Here is a 13,215-nt window from a genome sequence, read left to right on the forward strand (position 1 = left end):
ATTCTAGTTTATGTCAAAACTAAACGTTTTCGTAGCTGCGATGGCCGAGTGTTTAAGGCGTTGGACTTGAAATCCAATGGGATATTCCCGCACAGGTTCGAACCCTGTTCGCAGCGTTTCAATTTTTTCGTCAGGTTATAGTAAGGGTTTATATTCTAGTTTATGTCAAAACTAAACGTTTTCGTAGCTGCGATGGCTGAATGGTTAAGGCGTTGGACTTGAAATCCAATGGGATATTCCCGCACAGGTTCGAACTCTGTTCGCAGCCTTTCAATTTTTTTAGTCAGGTTATAGTAAGGGTTTATATTCTAGTTTATGTCAAAACTAAACGTTTTCGTAGCTGCGATGGCCGAGTGGTTAAGGCGTTGGACTTGAAATCCAATGGGATATTCCCGCACAGGTTCGAACCCTGTTCGCAGCGTTTCAATTTTTTCGTCATGTTATAGTGAGGGTTTATATTCTAGTTTATGTCAAAACTAAACGTTTTCGTAGCTGCGATGGCCGAGTGGTTAAGGCGTTGGACTTGAAATCCAATGGGATATTCCCGCACAGGTTCGAACCCTGTTCGCAGCGTTTCAATTTTTTCGTCATGTTATAGTGAGGGTTTATATTCTAGTTTATGTCAAAACTAAACGTTTTCGTAGCTGCGATGGCCGAGTGGTTAAGGCGTTGGACTTGAAATCCAATGGGATATTCCCGCACAGGTTCGAACCCTGTTCGCAGCGTTTCAATTTTTTCGTCAGGTTATAGTAAGGGTTTATATTCTAGTTTATGTCAAAACTAAACGTTTTCGTAGCTGCGATGGCCGAGTGGTTAAAGCGTTGGACTTGAAATCCAATGGGATATTCCCGCACAGGTTCGAACTCTGTTCGCAGCCTTTCAATTTTTTTAGTCAGGTTATAGTAAGGGTTTATATTCTAGTTTATGTCAAAACTAAACGTTTTCGTAGCTGCGATGGCCGAGTGGTTAAGGCGTTGGACTTGAAATCCAATGGGATATTCCCGCACAGGTTCGAACCCTGTTCGCAGCGTTTCAATTTTTTCGTCAGGTTATAGTAAGGGTTTATATTCTAGTTTATGTCAAAACTAAACGTTTTCGTAGCTGCGATGGCCGAGTGGTTAAGGCGTTGGACTTGAAATCCAATGGGATATTCCCGCACAGGTTCGAACTCTGTTCGCAGCCTTTCCATTTTTTTAGTCAGGTTATAGTAAGGGTTTATATTCTAGTTTATGTCAAAACTAAACGTTTTCGTAGGTGCGATGGCCGAGTGGTTAAGGCGTTGGACTTGAAATCCAATGGGATATTCCCGCACAGGTTCGAACCCTGTTCGCAGCGTTTCAATTTTTTCGTCATGTTATAGTAAGGGTTTATATTCTAGTTTATGTCAAAACTAAACGTTTTCGTAGCTGCGATGGCCGAGTGGTTAAGGCGTTGGACTTGAAATCCAATGGGATATTCCCGCACAGGTTCGAACCCTGTTCGCAGCGTTTCAATTTTTTCGTCAGGTTATAGTAAGGGTTTATATTCTAGTTTATGTCAAAACTAAACGTTTTCGTAGCTGCGATGGCCGAGTGGTTAAGGCGTTGGACTTGAAATCCAATGGGATATTCCCGCACAGGTTCGAACCCTGTTCGCAGCGTTTCAATTTTTTCGTCATGTTATGGTAAGGGTTTATATTCTAGTTTATGTCAAAACTAAACGTTTTCGTAGCTGCGATGGCCGAGTGGTTAAGGCGTTGGACTTGAAATCCAATGGGATATTCCCGCACAGGTTCGAACCCTGTTCGCAGCGTTTCAATTTTTTCGTCATGTTATAGTGAGGGTTTATATTCTAGTTTATGTCAAAACTAAACGTTTTCGTAGCTGCGATGGCCGAGTGGTTAAGGCGTTGGACTTGAAATCCAATGGGATATTCCCGCACAGGTTCGAACCCTGTTCGCAGCGTTTCAATTTTTTCGTCAGGTTATAGTAAGGGTTTATATTCTAGTTTATGTCAAAACTAAACGTTTTCGTAGCTGCGATGGCTGAATGGTTAAGGCGTTGGACTTGAAATCCAATGGGATATTCCCGCACAGGTTTGAACTCTGTTCGCAGCCTTTCAATTTTTTTAGTCAGGTTATAGTAAGGGTTTATATTCTAGTTTATGTCAAAACTAAACGTTTTCGTAGCTGCGATGGCCGAGTGGTTAAGGCGTTGGACTTGAAATCCAATGGGATATTCCCGCACAGGTTCGAACCCTGTTCGCAGCGTTTCAATTTTTTCGTCATGTTATAGTGAGGGTTTATATTCTAGTTTATGTCAAAACTAAACGTTTTCGTAGCTGCGATGGCCGAGTGGTTAAGGCGTTGGACTTGAAATCCAATGGGATATTCCCGCACAGGTTCGAACCCTGTTCGCAGCGTTTCAATTTTTTCGTCATGTTATAGTGAGGGTTTATATTCTAGTTTATGTCAAAACTAAACGTTTTCGTAGCTGCGATGGCCGAGTGGTTAAGGCGTTGGACTTGAAATCCAATGGGATATTCCCGCACAGGTTCGAACCCTGTTCGCAGCGTTTCAATTTTTTCGTCAGGTTATAGTAAGGGTTTATATTCTAGTTTATGTCAAAACTAAACGTTTTCGTAGCTGCGATGGCCGAGTGGTTAAAGCGTTGGACTTGAAATCCAATGGGATATTCCCGCACAGGTTCGAACTCTGTTCGCAGCCTTTCAATTTTTTTAGTCAGGTTATAGTAAGGGTTTATATTCTAGTTTATGTCAAAACTAAACGTTTTCGTAGCTGCGATGGCCGAGTGGTTAAGGCGTTGGACTTGAAATCCAATGGGATATTCCCGCACAGGTTCGAACCCTGTTCGCAGCGTTTCAATTTTTTCGTCAGGTTATAGTAAGGGTTTATATTCTAGTTTATGTCAAAACTAAACGTTTTCGTAGCTGCGATGGCCGAGTGGTTAAGGCGTTGGACTTGAAATCCAATGGGATATTCCTGCACAGGTTCGAACTCTGTTCGCAGCCTTTCCATTTTTTTAGTCAGGTTATAGTAAGGGTTTATATTCTAGTTTATGTCAAAACTAAACGTTTTCGTAGGTGCGATGGCCGAGTGGTTAAGGCGTTGGACTTGAAATCCAATGGGATATTCTCGCACAGGTTCGAACCCTGTTCGCAGCGTTTCAATTTTTTCGTCATGTTATAGTAAGGGTTTATATTCTAGTTTATGTCAAAACTAAACGTTTTCGTAGCTGCGATGGCCGAGTGGTTAAGGCGTTGGACTTGAAATCCAATGGGATATTCCCGCACAGGTTCGAACCCTGTTCGCAGCGTTTCAATTTTTTCGTCATGTTATAGTAAGGGTTTATATTCTAGTTTATGTCAAAACTAAACGTTTTCGTAGCTGCGATGGCCGAGTGGTTAAGGCGTTGGACTTGAAATCCAATGGGATATTCCCGCACAGGTTCGAACCCTGTTCGCAGCGTTTCAATTTTTTCGTCAGGTTATAGTAAGGGTTTATATTCTAGTTTATGTCAAAACTAAACGTTTTCGTAGCTGCGATGGCCGAGTGGTTAAGGCGTTGGACTTGAAATCCAATGGGATATTCCCGCACAGGTTCGAACCCTGTTCGCAGCGTTTCAATTTTTTCGTCATGTTATGGTAAGGGTTTATATTCTAGTTTATGTCAAAACTAAACGTTTTCGTAGCTGCGATGGCCGAGTGGTTAAGGCGTTGGACTTGAAATCCAATGGGATATTCCCGCACAGGTTCGAACCCTGTTCGCAGCGTTTCAATTTTTTCGTCATGTTATAGTGAGGGTTTATATTCTAGTTTATGTCAAAACTAAACGTTTTCGTAGCTGCGATGGCCGAGTGGTTAAGGCGTTGGACTTGAAATCCAATGGGATATTCCCGCACAGGTTCGAACCCTGTTCGCAGCGTTTCAATTTTTTCGTCAGGTTATAGTAAGGGTTTATATTCTAGTTTATGTCAAAACTAAACGTTTTCGTAGCTGCGATGGCTGAATGGTTAAGGCGTTGGACTTGAAATCCAATGGGATATTCCCGCACAGGTTCGAACTCTGTTCGCAGCCTTTCAATTTTTTTAGTCAGGTTATAGTAAGGGTTTATATTCTAGTTTATGTCAAAACTAAACGTTTTCGTAGCTGCGATGGCCGAGTGGTTAAGGCGTTGGACTTGAAATCCAATGGGATATTCCCGCACAGGTTCGAACCCTGTTCGCAGCGTTTCAATTTTTTCGTCATGTTATAGTGAGGGTTTATATTCTAGTTTATGTCAAAACTAAACGTTTTCGTAGCTGCGATGGCCGAGTGGTTAAGGCGTTGGACTTGAAATCCAATGGGATATTCCCGCACAGGTTCGAACCCTGTTCGCAGCGTTTCAATTTTTTCGTCATGTTATAGTGAGGGTTTATATTCTAGTTTATGTCAAAACTAAACGTTTTCGTAGCTGCGATGGCCGAGTGGTTAAGGCGTTGGACTTGAAATCCAATGGGATATTCCCGCACAGGTTCGAACCCTGTTCGCAGCGTTTCAATTTTTTCGTCAGGTTATAGTAAGGGTTTATATTCTAGTTTATGTCAAAACTAAACGTTTTCGTAGCTGCGATGGCCGAGTGGTTAAAGCGTTGGACTTGAAATCCAATGGGATATTCCCGCACAGGTTCGAACTCTGTTCGCAGCCTTTCAATTTTTTTAGTCAGGTTATAGTAAGGGTTTATATTCTAGTTTATGTCAAAACTAAACGTTTTCGTAGCTGCGATGGCCGAGTGGTTAAGGCGTTGGACTTGAAATCCAATGGGATATTCCCGCACAGGTTCGAACCCTGTTCGCAGCGTTTCAATTTTTTCGTCAGGTTATAGTAAGGGTTTATATTCTAGTTTATGTCAAAACTAAACGTTTTCGTAGCTGCGATGGCCGAGTGGTTAAGGCGTTGGACTTGAAATCCAATGGGATATTCCCGCACAGGTTCGAACTCTGTTCGCAGCCTTTCCATTTTTTTAGTCAGGTTATAGTAAGGGTTTATATTCTAGTTTATGTCAAAACTAAACGTTTTCGTAGGTGCGATGGCCGAGTGGTTAAGGCGTTGGACTTGAAATCCAATGGGATATTCCCGCACAGGTTCGAACCCTGTTCGCAGCGTTTCAATTTTTTCGTCATGTTATAGTAAGGGTTTATATTCTAGTTTATGTCAAAACTAAACGTTTTCGTAGCTGCGATGGCCGAGTGGTTAAGGCGTTGGACTTGAAATCCAATGGGATATTCCCGCACAGGTTCGAACCCTGTTCGCAGCGTTTCAATTTTTTCGTCAGGTTATAGTAAGGGTTTATATTCTAGTTTATGTCAAAACTAAACGTTTTCGTAGCTGCGATGGCCGAGTGGTTAAGGCGTTGGACTTGAAATCCAATGGGATATTCCCGCACAGGTTCGAACCCTGTTCGCAGCGTTTCAATTTTTTCGTCAGGTTATAGTAAGGGTTTATATTCTAGTTTATGACAAAATTAAACGTTTTCGTAGCTGCGATGGCCGAGTGGTTAAGGCGTTGGACTTGAAATCCAATGGGATATTCCCGCACAGGTTCGAACCCTGTTCGCAGCGTTTCAATTTTTTCGTCAGGTTATAGTAAGGGTTTATATTCTAGTTTATGACAAAACTAAACGTTTTCGTAGCTGCGATGGCCGAGTGGTTAAGGCGTTGGACTTGAAATCCAATGGGATATTCCCGCACAGGTTCGAACCCTGTTCGCAGCGTTTCAATTTTTTCGTCATGTTATAGTAAGGGTTTATATTCTAGTTTATGTCAAAACTAAACGTTTTCGTAGCTGCGATGGCCGAGTGGTTAAGGCGTTGGACTTGAAATCCAATGGGATATTCCCGCACAGGTTCGAACCCTGTTCGCAGCGTTTCAATTTTTTCGTCAGGTTATAGTAAGGGTTTATATTCTAGTTTATGTCAAAACTAAACGTTTTCGTAGCTGCGATGGCCGAGTGGTTAAGGCGTTGGACTTGAAATCCAATGGGATATTCCCGCACAGGTTCGAACCCTGTTCGCAGCGTTTCATTTTTTTCGTCAGGTTATAGTAAGGGTTTATATTCTAGTTTATGACAAAACTAAACGTTTTCGTAGCTGCGATGGCCGAGTGGTTAAGGCGTTGGACTTGAAATCCAATGGGATATTCCCGCACAGGTTCGAACCCTGTTCGCAGCGTTTCAATTTTTTCGTCAGGTTATAGTAAGGGTTTATATTCTAGTTTATGTCAAAACTAAACGTTTTCGTAGCTGCGATGGCCGAGTGGTTAAGGCGTTGGACTTGAAATCCAATGGGATATTCCCGCACAGGTTCGAACCCTGTTCGCAGCGTTTCAATTTTTTCGTCAGGTTATAGTAAGGGTTTATATTCTAGTTTATGTCAAAACTAAACGTTTTCGTAGCTGCGATGGCCGAGTGGTTAAGGCGTTGGACTCGAAATCCAATGGGATATTCCCGCACAGGTTCGAACCCTGTTCGCAGCGTTTCAATTTTTTCGTCAGGTTATAGTAAGGGTTTATATTCTAGTTTATGTCAAAACTAAACGTTTTCGTAGCTGCGATGGCCGAGTGGTTAAGGCGTTGGACTTGAAATCCAATGGGATATTCCCGCACAGGTTCGAACCCTGTTCGCAGCGTTTCAATTTTTTCGTCAGGTTATAGTAAGGGTTTATATTCTAGTTTATGTCAAAACTAAACGTTTTCGTAGCTGCGATGGCTGAATGGTTAAGGCGTTGGACTTGAAATCCAATGGGATATTCCCGCACAGGTTCGAACCCTGTTCGCAGCGTTTCAATTTTTTCGTCAGGTTATAGTAAGGGGTTATATTCTAGTTTATGTCAAAACTAAACGTTTTCGTAGCTGCGATGGCCGAGTGGTTAAGGCGTTGGACTTGAAATCCAATGGGATATTCCCGCACAGGTTCGAACCCTGTTCGCAGCGTTTCAATTTTTTCGTCAGGTTATAGTAAGGGTTTATATTCTAGTTTATGTCAAAACTAAACGTTTTCGTAGCTGCGATGGCCGAGTGGTTAAGGCGTTGGACTTGAAATCCAATGGGATATTCCCGCACAGGTTCGAACCCTGTTCGCAGCGTTTCAATTTTTTCGTCAGGTTATAGTAAGGGTTTATATTCTAGTTTATGTCAAAACTAAACGTTTTCGTAGCTGCGATGGCCGAGTGGTTAAGGCGTTGGACTCGAAATCCAATGGGATATTCCCGCACAGGTTCGAACCCTGTTCGCAGCGTTTCAATTTTTTCGTCAGGTTATAGTAAGGGTTTATATTCTAGTTTATGTCAAAACTAAACGTTTTCGTAGCTGCGATGGCCGAGTGGTTAAGGCGTTGGACTTGAAATCCAATGGGATATTCCCGCACAGGTTCGAACTCTGTTCGCAGCCTTTCAATTTTTTCGTCAGGTTATAGTAAGGGTTTATATTCTAGTTTATGTCAAAACTAAACGTTTTCGTAGCTGCGATGGCCGAGTGGTTAAGGCGTTGGACTTGAAATCCAATGGGATATTCCCGCACAGGTTCGAATCATGTTCGCAGCGTTTCAATTTTTTCGTCAGGTTATAGTAAGGGTTTATATTCTAGTTTATGTCAAAACTAAACGTTTTCGTAGCTGCGATGGCCGAGTGGTTAAGGCGTTGGACTTGAAATCCAATGGGATATTCCCGCACAGGTTCGAACCCTGTTCGCAGCGTTTCAATTTTTTCGTCAGGTTATAGTAAGGGTTTATATTCTAGTTTATGTCAAAACTAAACGTTTTCGTAGCTGCGATGGCCGAGTGGTTAAGGCGTTGGACTCGAAATCCAATGGGATATTCCCGCACAGGTTCGAACCCTGTTCGCAGCGTTTTAATTTTTTCGTCAGGTTATAGTAAGGGTTTATATTCTAGTTTATGTCAAAACTAAACGTTTTCGTAGCTGCGATGGCCGAGTGGTTAAGGCGTTGGACTCGAAATCCAATGGGATATTCCCGCACAGGTTCGAACCCTGTTCGCAGCCTTTCCATTTTTTTAATCAGGTTATAGTAAAAGTTTATATTCTAGTTTATGTCAAAACTAAACGTTTTCGTAGCTGCGATGGCCGAGTGGTTAAGGCGTTGGACTTGAAATCCAATGGGATATTCCCGTACAGGTTCGAACCCTGTTCGCAGCGTTTCAATTTTTTCGTCAGGTTATAGTAAGGGTTTATATTCTAGTTTATGTCAAAACTAAACGTTTTCGTAGCTGCGATGGCCGAGTGGTTAAGGCGTTGGACTTGAAATCCAATGGGATATTCCCGCACAGGTTCGAACCCTGTTCGCAGCGTTTCAATTTTTTCGTCAGGTTATAGTAAGGGTTTATATTCTAGTTTATGTCAAAACTAAACGTTTTCGTAGCTGCGATGGCCGAGTGGTTAAGGCGTTGGACTTGAAATCCAATGGGATATTCCCGCACAGGTTCGAACCCTGTTCGCAGCGTTTCAATTTTTTCGTCAGGTTATAGTAAGGGTTTATATTCTAGTTTATGTCAAAACTAAACGTTTTCGTAGCTGCGATGGCCGAGTGGTTAAGGCGTTGGACTCGAAATCCAATGGGATATTCCCGCACAGGTTCGAACCCTGTTCGCAGCGTTTCAATTTTTTCGTCAGGTTATAGTAAGGGTTTATATTCTAGTTTATGTCAAAACTAAACGTTTTCGTAGCTGCGATGGCCGAGTGGTTAAGGCGTTGGACTCGAAATCCAATGGGATATTCCCGCACAGGTTCGAACCCTGTTCGCAGCGTTTCAATTTTTTCGTCAGGTTATAGTAAGGGTTTATATTCTAGTTTATGTCAAAACTAAACGTTTTCGTAGCTGCGATGGCCGAGTGGTTAAGGCGTTGGACTCGAAATCCAATGGGATATTCCCGCACAGGTTCGAACCCTGTTCGCATCGTTTCAATTTTTTCGTCAGGTTATAGTAAGGGTTTATATTCTAGTTTATGTCAAAACTAAACGTTTTCGTAGCTGCGATGGCCGAGTGGTTAAGGCGTTGGACTTGAAATCCAATGGGATATTCCCGCACAGGTTCGAACCCTGTTCGCAGCGTTTCAATTTTTTCGTCAGGTTATAGTAAGGGTTTATATTCTAGTTTATGTCAAAACTAAACGTTTTCGTAGCTGCGATGGCCGAGTGGTTAAGGCGTTGGACTCGAAATCCAATGGGATATTCCCGCACAGGTTCGAACCCTGTTCGCAGCCTTTCCATTTTTTTAATCAGGTTATAGTAAAAGTTTATATTCTAGTTTATGTCAAAACTAAACGTTTTCGTAGCTGCGATGGCCGAGTGGTTAAGGCGTTGGACTTGAAATCCAATGGGATATTCCCGTACAGGTTCGAACCCTGTTCGCAGCGTTTCAATTTTTTCGTCAGGTTATAGTAAGGGTTTATATTCTAGTTTATGTCAAAACTAAACGTTTTCGTAGCTGCGATGGCCGAGTGGTTAAGGCGTTGGACTTGAAATCCAATGGGATATTCCCGCACAGGTTCGAACCCTGTTCGCAGCGTTTCAATTTTTTCGTCAGGTTATAGTAAGGGTTTATATTCTAGTTTATGTCAAAACTAAACGTTTTCGTAGCTGCGATGGCCGAGTGGTTAAGGCGTTGGACTTGAAATCCAATGGGATATTCCCGCACAGGTTCGAACCCTGTTCGCAGCGTTTCAATTTTTTCGTCAGGTTATAGTAAGGGTTTATATTCTAGTTTATGTCAAAACTAAACGTTTTCGTAGCTGCGATGGCCGAGTGGTTAAGGCGTTGGACTCGAAATCCAATGGGATATTCCCGCACAGGTTCGAACCCTGTTCGCAGCGTTTCAATTTTTTCGTCAGGTTATAGTAAGGGTTTATATTCTAGTTTATGTCAAAACTAAACGTTTTCGTAGCTGCGATGGCCGAGTGGTTAAGGCGTTGGACTCGAAATCCAATGGGATATTCCCGCACAGGTTCGAACCCTGTTCGCAGCGTTTCAATTTTTTCGTCAGGTTATAGTAAGGGTTTATATTCTAGTTTATGTCAAAACTAAACGTTTTCGTAGCTGCGATGGCCGAGTGGTTAAGGCGTTGGACTCGAAATCCAATGGGATATTCCCGCACAGGTTCGAACCCTGTTCGCATCGTTTCAATTTTTTCGTCAGGTTATAGTAAGGGTTTATATTCTAGTTTATGTCAAAACTAAACGTTTTCGTAGCTGCGATGGCCGAGTGGTTAAGGCGTTGGACTTGAAATCCAATGGGATATTCCCGCACAGGTTCGAACCCTGTTCGCAGCGTTTCAATTTTTTCGTCAGGTTATAGTAAGGGTTTATATTCTAGTTTATGTCAAAACTAAACGTTTTCGTAGCTGCGATGGCCGAGTGGTTAAGGCGTTGGACTCGAAATCCAATGGGATATTCCCGCACAGGTTCGAACCCTGTTCGCAGCGTTACAATTTTTTCGTCAGGTTATAGTAAGGGTTTATATTCTAGTTTATGTCAAAACTAAACGTTTTCGTAGCTGCGATGGCCGAGTGGTTAAGGCGTTGGACTCGAAATCCAATGGGATATTCCCGCACAGGTTCGAACCCTGTTCGCAGCGTTTCAATTTTTTCGTCAGGTTATAGTAAGGGTTTATATTCTAGTTTATGTCAAAAGTAAACGTTTTCGTAGCTGCGATGGCCGAGTGGTTAAGGCGTTGGACTCGAAATCCAATGGGATATTCCCGCACAGGTTCGAACCCTGTTCGCAGCCTTTCCATTTTTTTCGTCAGGTTATAGTAAAAGTTTATATTCTAGTTTATGTCAAAACTAAACGTTTTCGTAGCTGCGATGGCCGAGTGGTTAAGGCGTTGGACTTGAAATCCAATGGGATATTCCCGCACAGGTTCGAACTCTGTTCGCAGCCTTTCAATTTTTTCGTCAGGTTATAGTAAGGGTTTATATTCTAGTTTATGTCAAAACTAAACGTTTTCGTAGCTGCGATGGCCGAGTGGTTAAGGCGTTGGACTTGAAATCCAATGGGATATTCCCGCACAGGTTCGAACCCTGTTCGCAGCGTTTCAATTTTTTCGTCAGGTTATAGTAAGGGTTTATATTCTAGTTTATGTCAAAACTAAACGTTTTCGTAGCTGCGATGGCCGAGTGGTTAAGGCGTTGGACTCGAAATCCAATGGGATATTCCCGCACAGGTTCGAACCCTGTTCGCAGCGTTTTAATTTTTTCGTCAGGTTATAGTAAGGGTTTATATTCTAGTTTATGTCAAAACTAAACGTTTTCGTAGCTGCGATGGCCGAGTGGTTAAGGCGTTGGACTCGAAATCCAATGGGATATTCCCGCACAGGTTCGAACCCTGTTCGCAGCCTTTCCATTTTTTTAATCAGGTTATAGTAAAAGTTTATATTCTAGTTTATGTCAAAACTAAACGTTTTCGTAGCTGCGATGGCCGAGTGGTTAAGGCGTTGGACTTGAAATCCAATGGGATATTCCCGTACAGGTTCGAACCCTGTTCGCAGCGTTTCAATTTTTTCGTCAGGTTATAGTAAGGGTTTATATTCTAGTTTATGTCAAAACTAAACGTTTTCGTAGCTGCGATGGCCGAGTGGTTAAGGCGTTGGACTTGAAATCCAATGGGATATTCCCGCACAGGTTCGAACCCTGTTCGCAGCGTTTCAATTTTTTCGTCAGGTTATAGTAAGGGTTTATATTCTAGTTTATGTCAAAACTAAACGTTTTCGTAGCTGCGATGGCCGAGTGGTTAAGGCGTTGGACTTGAAATCCAATGGGATATTCCCGCACAGGTTCGAACCCTGTTCGCAGCGTTTCAATTTTTTCGTCAGGTTATAGTAAGGGTTTATATTCTAGTTTATGTCAAAACTAAACGTTTTCGTAGCTGCGATGGCCGAGTGGTTAAGGCGTTGGACTCGAAATCCAATGGGATATTCCCGCACAGGTTCGAACCCTGTTCGCAGCGTTTCAATTTTTTCGTCAGGTTATAGTAAGGGTTTATATTCTAGTTTATGTCAAAACTAAACGTTTTCGTAGCTGCGATGGCCGAGTGGTTAAGGCGTTGGACTCGAAATCCAATGGGATATTCCCGCACAGGTTCGAACCCTGTTCGCAGCGTTTCAATTTTTTCGTCAGGTTATAGTAAGGGTTTATATTCTAGTTTATGTCAAAACTAAACGTTTTCGTAGCTGCGATGGCCGAGTGGTTAAGGCGTTGGACTCGAAATCCAATGGGATATTCCCGCACAGGTTCGAACCCTGTTCGCATCGTTTCAATTTTTTCGTCAGGTTATAGTAAGGGTTTATATTCTAGTTTATGTCAAAACTAAACGTTTTCGTAGCTGCGATGGCCGAGTGGTTAAGGCGTTGGACTTGAAATCCAATGGGATATTCCCGCACAGGTTCGAACCCTGTTCGCAGCGTTTCAATTTTTTCGTCAGGTTATAGTAAGGGTTTATATTCTAGTTTATGTCAAAACTAAACGTTTTCGTAGCTGCGATGGCCGAGTGGTTAAGGCGTTGGACTCGAAATCCAATGGGATATTCCCGCACAGGTTCGAACCCTGTTCGCAGCGTTACAATTTTTTCGTCAGGTTATAGTAAGGGTTTATATTCTAGTTTATGTCAAAACTAAACGTTTTCGTAGCTGCGATGGCCGAGTGGTTAAGGCGTTGGACTCGAAATCCAATGGGATATTCCCGCACAGGTTCGAACCCTGTTCGCAGCGTTTCAATTTTTTCGTCAGGTTATAGTAAGGGTTTATATTCTAGTTTATGTCAAAAGTAAACGTTTTCGTAGCTGCGATGGCCGAGTGGTTAAGGCGTTGGACTCGAAATCCAATGGGATATTCCCGCACAGGTTCGAACCCTGTTCGCAGCCTTTCCATTTTTTTCGTCAGGTTATAGTAAAAGTTTATATTCTAGTTTATGTCAAAACTAAACGTTTTCGTAGCTGCGATGGCCGAGTGGTTAAGGCGTTGGACTTGAAATCCAATGGGATATTCCCGCACAGGTTCGAACCCTGTTCGCAGCGTTTCAATTTTTTCGTCAGGTTATAGTAAGGGTTTATATTCTAGTTTATGTCAAAACTAAACGTTTTCGTAGCTGCGATGGCCGAGTGGTTAAGGCGTTGGACTTGAAATCCAATGGGATATTCCCGCACAGGTTCGAACCCTGTTCGCAGCGTTTCAATTTTTTC

General features: G+C 42.5%; 1 protein-coding gene and 81 non-coding genes across 82 annotated transcripts in view; 81 read left to right on the forward strand and 1 right to left on the reverse strand.

Annotated features, from left to right (window-relative positions):
• LOC145897453 (dynein beta chain, ciliary-like) overlaps nucleotides 1-13,215 on the reverse strand; it is an 82,389-nt gene that overhangs the window by 51,539 nt on the left and 17,635 nt on the right. The gene's annotated exons all lie outside the window — the stretch shown is intronic.
• Trnas-uga (transfer RNA serine (anticodon UGA)) lies at nucleotides 35-116 on the forward strand. Its single transcript has one exon. It is a non-coding gene; the product is annotated as a tRNA-Ser (tRNA).
• Nucleotides 340-421, forward strand: Trnas-uga (transfer RNA serine (anticodon UGA)). The gene has a single exon. It is a non-coding gene; the product is annotated as a tRNA-Ser (tRNA).
• Trnas-uga (transfer RNA serine (anticodon UGA)) lies at nucleotides 492-573 on the forward strand. Its single transcript has one exon. It is a non-coding gene; the product is annotated as a tRNA-Ser (tRNA).
• Nucleotides 644-725, forward strand: Trnas-uga (transfer RNA serine (anticodon UGA)). The gene has a single exon. It is a non-coding gene; the product is annotated as a tRNA-Ser (tRNA).
• On the forward strand, nucleotides 949-1,030 carry Trnas-uga (transfer RNA serine (anticodon UGA)). Its single transcript has one exon. It is a non-coding gene; the product is annotated as a tRNA-Ser (tRNA).
• Nucleotides 1,101-1,182, forward strand: Trnas-uga (transfer RNA serine (anticodon UGA)). Its single transcript has one exon. It is a non-coding gene; the product is annotated as a tRNA-Ser (tRNA).
• Nucleotides 1,254-1,335, forward strand: Trnas-uga (transfer RNA serine (anticodon UGA)). Its single transcript has one exon. It is a non-coding gene; the product is annotated as a tRNA-Ser (tRNA).
• On the forward strand, nucleotides 1,406-1,487 carry Trnas-uga (transfer RNA serine (anticodon UGA)). Its single transcript has one exon. It is a non-coding gene; the product is annotated as a tRNA-Ser (tRNA).
• Nucleotides 1,558-1,639, forward strand: Trnas-uga (transfer RNA serine (anticodon UGA)). The gene has a single exon. It is a non-coding gene; the product is annotated as a tRNA-Ser (tRNA).
• On the forward strand, nucleotides 1,710-1,791 carry Trnas-uga (transfer RNA serine (anticodon UGA)). Its single transcript has one exon. It is a non-coding gene; the product is annotated as a tRNA-Ser (tRNA).
• On the forward strand, nucleotides 1,862-1,943 carry Trnas-uga (transfer RNA serine (anticodon UGA)). Its single transcript has one exon. It is a non-coding gene; the product is annotated as a tRNA-Ser (tRNA).
• Nucleotides 2,167-2,248, forward strand: Trnas-uga (transfer RNA serine (anticodon UGA)). Its single transcript has one exon. It is a non-coding gene; the product is annotated as a tRNA-Ser (tRNA).
• On the forward strand, nucleotides 2,319-2,400 carry Trnas-uga (transfer RNA serine (anticodon UGA)). The gene has a single exon. It is a non-coding gene; the product is annotated as a tRNA-Ser (tRNA).
• Trnas-uga (transfer RNA serine (anticodon UGA)) lies at nucleotides 2,471-2,552 on the forward strand. The gene has a single exon. It is a non-coding gene; the product is annotated as a tRNA-Ser (tRNA).
• On the forward strand, nucleotides 2,776-2,857 carry Trnas-uga (transfer RNA serine (anticodon UGA)). The gene has a single exon. It is a non-coding gene; the product is annotated as a tRNA-Ser (tRNA).
• Nucleotides 2,928-3,009, forward strand: Trnas-uga (transfer RNA serine (anticodon UGA)). The gene has a single exon. It is a non-coding gene; the product is annotated as a tRNA-Ser (tRNA).
• Nucleotides 3,081-3,162, forward strand: Trnas-uga (transfer RNA serine (anticodon UGA)). The gene has a single exon. It is a non-coding gene; the product is annotated as a tRNA-Ser (tRNA).
• Trnas-uga (transfer RNA serine (anticodon UGA)) lies at nucleotides 3,233-3,314 on the forward strand. Its single transcript has one exon. It is a non-coding gene; the product is annotated as a tRNA-Ser (tRNA).
• On the forward strand, nucleotides 3,385-3,466 carry Trnas-uga (transfer RNA serine (anticodon UGA)). The gene has a single exon. It is a non-coding gene; the product is annotated as a tRNA-Ser (tRNA).
• Nucleotides 3,537-3,618, forward strand: Trnas-uga (transfer RNA serine (anticodon UGA)). Its single transcript has one exon. It is a non-coding gene; the product is annotated as a tRNA-Ser (tRNA).
• Nucleotides 3,689-3,770, forward strand: Trnas-uga (transfer RNA serine (anticodon UGA)). Its single transcript has one exon. It is a non-coding gene; the product is annotated as a tRNA-Ser (tRNA).
• Trnas-uga (transfer RNA serine (anticodon UGA)) lies at nucleotides 3,841-3,922 on the forward strand. The gene has a single exon. It is a non-coding gene; the product is annotated as a tRNA-Ser (tRNA).
• Nucleotides 4,146-4,227, forward strand: Trnas-uga (transfer RNA serine (anticodon UGA)). Its single transcript has one exon. It is a non-coding gene; the product is annotated as a tRNA-Ser (tRNA).
• Trnas-uga (transfer RNA serine (anticodon UGA)) lies at nucleotides 4,298-4,379 on the forward strand. The gene has a single exon. It is a non-coding gene; the product is annotated as a tRNA-Ser (tRNA).
• On the forward strand, nucleotides 4,450-4,531 carry Trnas-uga (transfer RNA serine (anticodon UGA)). Its single transcript has one exon. It is a non-coding gene; the product is annotated as a tRNA-Ser (tRNA).
• Nucleotides 4,755-4,836, forward strand: Trnas-uga (transfer RNA serine (anticodon UGA)). Its single transcript has one exon. It is a non-coding gene; the product is annotated as a tRNA-Ser (tRNA).
• On the forward strand, nucleotides 4,907-4,988 carry Trnas-uga (transfer RNA serine (anticodon UGA)). Its single transcript has one exon. It is a non-coding gene; the product is annotated as a tRNA-Ser (tRNA).
• On the forward strand, nucleotides 5,060-5,141 carry Trnas-uga (transfer RNA serine (anticodon UGA)). The gene has a single exon. It is a non-coding gene; the product is annotated as a tRNA-Ser (tRNA).
• Nucleotides 5,212-5,293, forward strand: Trnas-uga (transfer RNA serine (anticodon UGA)). The gene has a single exon. It is a non-coding gene; the product is annotated as a tRNA-Ser (tRNA).
• Trnas-uga (transfer RNA serine (anticodon UGA)) lies at nucleotides 5,364-5,445 on the forward strand. The gene has a single exon. It is a non-coding gene; the product is annotated as a tRNA-Ser (tRNA).
• Nucleotides 5,516-5,597, forward strand: Trnas-uga (transfer RNA serine (anticodon UGA)). Its single transcript has one exon. It is a non-coding gene; the product is annotated as a tRNA-Ser (tRNA).
• Trnas-uga (transfer RNA serine (anticodon UGA)) lies at nucleotides 5,668-5,749 on the forward strand. The gene has a single exon. It is a non-coding gene; the product is annotated as a tRNA-Ser (tRNA).
• On the forward strand, nucleotides 5,820-5,901 carry Trnas-uga (transfer RNA serine (anticodon UGA)). Its single transcript has one exon. It is a non-coding gene; the product is annotated as a tRNA-Ser (tRNA).
• Nucleotides 5,972-6,053, forward strand: Trnas-uga (transfer RNA serine (anticodon UGA)). Its single transcript has one exon. It is a non-coding gene; the product is annotated as a tRNA-Ser (tRNA).
• Trnas-uga (transfer RNA serine (anticodon UGA)) lies at nucleotides 6,124-6,205 on the forward strand. Its single transcript has one exon. It is a non-coding gene; the product is annotated as a tRNA-Ser (tRNA).
• Nucleotides 6,276-6,357, forward strand: Trnas-uga (transfer RNA serine (anticodon UGA)). The gene has a single exon. It is a non-coding gene; the product is annotated as a tRNA-Ser (tRNA).
• Nucleotides 6,428-6,509, forward strand: Trnas-cga (transfer RNA serine (anticodon CGA)). The gene has a single exon. It is a non-coding gene; the product is annotated as a tRNA-Ser (tRNA).
• On the forward strand, nucleotides 6,580-6,661 carry Trnas-uga (transfer RNA serine (anticodon UGA)). The gene has a single exon. It is a non-coding gene; the product is annotated as a tRNA-Ser (tRNA).
• Trnas-uga (transfer RNA serine (anticodon UGA)) lies at nucleotides 6,732-6,813 on the forward strand. The gene has a single exon. It is a non-coding gene; the product is annotated as a tRNA-Ser (tRNA).
• Trnas-uga (transfer RNA serine (anticodon UGA)) lies at nucleotides 6,884-6,965 on the forward strand. The gene has a single exon. It is a non-coding gene; the product is annotated as a tRNA-Ser (tRNA).
• Trnas-uga (transfer RNA serine (anticodon UGA)) lies at nucleotides 7,036-7,117 on the forward strand. Its single transcript has one exon. It is a non-coding gene; the product is annotated as a tRNA-Ser (tRNA).
• Trnas-cga (transfer RNA serine (anticodon CGA)) lies at nucleotides 7,188-7,269 on the forward strand. Its single transcript has one exon. It is a non-coding gene; the product is annotated as a tRNA-Ser (tRNA).
• Nucleotides 7,340-7,421, forward strand: Trnas-uga (transfer RNA serine (anticodon UGA)). Its single transcript has one exon. It is a non-coding gene; the product is annotated as a tRNA-Ser (tRNA).
• Trnas-uga (transfer RNA serine (anticodon UGA)) lies at nucleotides 7,492-7,573 on the forward strand. The gene has a single exon. It is a non-coding gene; the product is annotated as a tRNA-Ser (tRNA).
• Nucleotides 7,644-7,725, forward strand: Trnas-uga (transfer RNA serine (anticodon UGA)). Its single transcript has one exon. It is a non-coding gene; the product is annotated as a tRNA-Ser (tRNA).
• Nucleotides 7,796-7,877, forward strand: Trnas-cga (transfer RNA serine (anticodon CGA)). The gene has a single exon. It is a non-coding gene; the product is annotated as a tRNA-Ser (tRNA).
• Nucleotides 7,948-8,029, forward strand: Trnas-cga (transfer RNA serine (anticodon CGA)). The gene has a single exon. It is a non-coding gene; the product is annotated as a tRNA-Ser (tRNA).
• On the forward strand, nucleotides 8,101-8,182 carry Trnas-uga (transfer RNA serine (anticodon UGA)). The gene has a single exon. It is a non-coding gene; the product is annotated as a tRNA-Ser (tRNA).
• Trnas-uga (transfer RNA serine (anticodon UGA)) lies at nucleotides 8,253-8,334 on the forward strand. Its single transcript has one exon. It is a non-coding gene; the product is annotated as a tRNA-Ser (tRNA).
• Nucleotides 8,405-8,486, forward strand: Trnas-uga (transfer RNA serine (anticodon UGA)). Its single transcript has one exon. It is a non-coding gene; the product is annotated as a tRNA-Ser (tRNA).
• Trnas-cga (transfer RNA serine (anticodon CGA)) lies at nucleotides 8,557-8,638 on the forward strand. The gene has a single exon. It is a non-coding gene; the product is annotated as a tRNA-Ser (tRNA).
• Nucleotides 8,709-8,790, forward strand: Trnas-cga (transfer RNA serine (anticodon CGA)). The gene has a single exon. It is a non-coding gene; the product is annotated as a tRNA-Ser (tRNA).
• On the forward strand, nucleotides 8,861-8,942 carry Trnas-cga (transfer RNA serine (anticodon CGA)). The gene has a single exon. It is a non-coding gene; the product is annotated as a tRNA-Ser (tRNA).
• On the forward strand, nucleotides 9,013-9,094 carry Trnas-uga (transfer RNA serine (anticodon UGA)). The gene has a single exon. It is a non-coding gene; the product is annotated as a tRNA-Ser (tRNA).
• Nucleotides 9,165-9,246, forward strand: Trnas-cga (transfer RNA serine (anticodon CGA)). The gene has a single exon. It is a non-coding gene; the product is annotated as a tRNA-Ser (tRNA).
• On the forward strand, nucleotides 9,318-9,399 carry Trnas-uga (transfer RNA serine (anticodon UGA)). The gene has a single exon. It is a non-coding gene; the product is annotated as a tRNA-Ser (tRNA).
• Trnas-uga (transfer RNA serine (anticodon UGA)) lies at nucleotides 9,470-9,551 on the forward strand. Its single transcript has one exon. It is a non-coding gene; the product is annotated as a tRNA-Ser (tRNA).
• Trnas-uga (transfer RNA serine (anticodon UGA)) lies at nucleotides 9,622-9,703 on the forward strand. Its single transcript has one exon. It is a non-coding gene; the product is annotated as a tRNA-Ser (tRNA).
• Trnas-cga (transfer RNA serine (anticodon CGA)) lies at nucleotides 9,774-9,855 on the forward strand. Its single transcript has one exon. It is a non-coding gene; the product is annotated as a tRNA-Ser (tRNA).
• Nucleotides 9,926-10,007, forward strand: Trnas-cga (transfer RNA serine (anticodon CGA)). Its single transcript has one exon. It is a non-coding gene; the product is annotated as a tRNA-Ser (tRNA).
• Trnas-cga (transfer RNA serine (anticodon CGA)) lies at nucleotides 10,078-10,159 on the forward strand. Its single transcript has one exon. It is a non-coding gene; the product is annotated as a tRNA-Ser (tRNA).
• Nucleotides 10,230-10,311, forward strand: Trnas-uga (transfer RNA serine (anticodon UGA)). The gene has a single exon. It is a non-coding gene; the product is annotated as a tRNA-Ser (tRNA).
• Nucleotides 10,382-10,463, forward strand: Trnas-cga (transfer RNA serine (anticodon CGA)). Its single transcript has one exon. It is a non-coding gene; the product is annotated as a tRNA-Ser (tRNA).
• Nucleotides 10,534-10,615, forward strand: Trnas-cga (transfer RNA serine (anticodon CGA)). Its single transcript has one exon. It is a non-coding gene; the product is annotated as a tRNA-Ser (tRNA).
• On the forward strand, nucleotides 10,686-10,767 carry Trnas-cga (transfer RNA serine (anticodon CGA)). Its single transcript has one exon. It is a non-coding gene; the product is annotated as a tRNA-Ser (tRNA).
• Trnas-uga (transfer RNA serine (anticodon UGA)) lies at nucleotides 10,839-10,920 on the forward strand. Its single transcript has one exon. It is a non-coding gene; the product is annotated as a tRNA-Ser (tRNA).
• On the forward strand, nucleotides 10,991-11,072 carry Trnas-uga (transfer RNA serine (anticodon UGA)). The gene has a single exon. It is a non-coding gene; the product is annotated as a tRNA-Ser (tRNA).
• Trnas-cga (transfer RNA serine (anticodon CGA)) lies at nucleotides 11,143-11,224 on the forward strand. Its single transcript has one exon. It is a non-coding gene; the product is annotated as a tRNA-Ser (tRNA).
• Trnas-cga (transfer RNA serine (anticodon CGA)) lies at nucleotides 11,295-11,376 on the forward strand. The gene has a single exon. It is a non-coding gene; the product is annotated as a tRNA-Ser (tRNA).
• Nucleotides 11,448-11,529, forward strand: Trnas-uga (transfer RNA serine (anticodon UGA)). Its single transcript has one exon. It is a non-coding gene; the product is annotated as a tRNA-Ser (tRNA).
• Nucleotides 11,600-11,681, forward strand: Trnas-uga (transfer RNA serine (anticodon UGA)). Its single transcript has one exon. It is a non-coding gene; the product is annotated as a tRNA-Ser (tRNA).
• Trnas-uga (transfer RNA serine (anticodon UGA)) lies at nucleotides 11,752-11,833 on the forward strand. The gene has a single exon. It is a non-coding gene; the product is annotated as a tRNA-Ser (tRNA).
• Trnas-cga (transfer RNA serine (anticodon CGA)) lies at nucleotides 11,904-11,985 on the forward strand. The gene has a single exon. It is a non-coding gene; the product is annotated as a tRNA-Ser (tRNA).
• On the forward strand, nucleotides 12,056-12,137 carry Trnas-cga (transfer RNA serine (anticodon CGA)). Its single transcript has one exon. It is a non-coding gene; the product is annotated as a tRNA-Ser (tRNA).
• Nucleotides 12,208-12,289, forward strand: Trnas-cga (transfer RNA serine (anticodon CGA)). The gene has a single exon. It is a non-coding gene; the product is annotated as a tRNA-Ser (tRNA).
• Trnas-uga (transfer RNA serine (anticodon UGA)) lies at nucleotides 12,360-12,441 on the forward strand. The gene has a single exon. It is a non-coding gene; the product is annotated as a tRNA-Ser (tRNA).
• Trnas-cga (transfer RNA serine (anticodon CGA)) lies at nucleotides 12,512-12,593 on the forward strand. Its single transcript has one exon. It is a non-coding gene; the product is annotated as a tRNA-Ser (tRNA).
• Nucleotides 12,664-12,745, forward strand: Trnas-cga (transfer RNA serine (anticodon CGA)). The gene has a single exon. It is a non-coding gene; the product is annotated as a tRNA-Ser (tRNA).
• Nucleotides 12,816-12,897, forward strand: Trnas-cga (transfer RNA serine (anticodon CGA)). The gene has a single exon. It is a non-coding gene; the product is annotated as a tRNA-Ser (tRNA).
• On the forward strand, nucleotides 12,969-13,050 carry Trnas-uga (transfer RNA serine (anticodon UGA)). The gene has a single exon. It is a non-coding gene; the product is annotated as a tRNA-Ser (tRNA).
• Trnas-uga (transfer RNA serine (anticodon UGA)) lies at nucleotides 13,121-13,202 on the forward strand. Its single transcript has one exon. It is a non-coding gene; the product is annotated as a tRNA-Ser (tRNA).

The sequence above is a fragment of the Ascidia mentula genome, chromosome 4 (assembly GCF_947561715.1).
Source record: "Ascidia mentula chromosome 4, kaAscMent1.1, whole genome shotgun sequence".
NCBI lineage: Eukaryota > Metazoa > Chordata > Ascidiacea > Phlebobranchia > Ascidiidae > Ascidia > Ascidia mentula.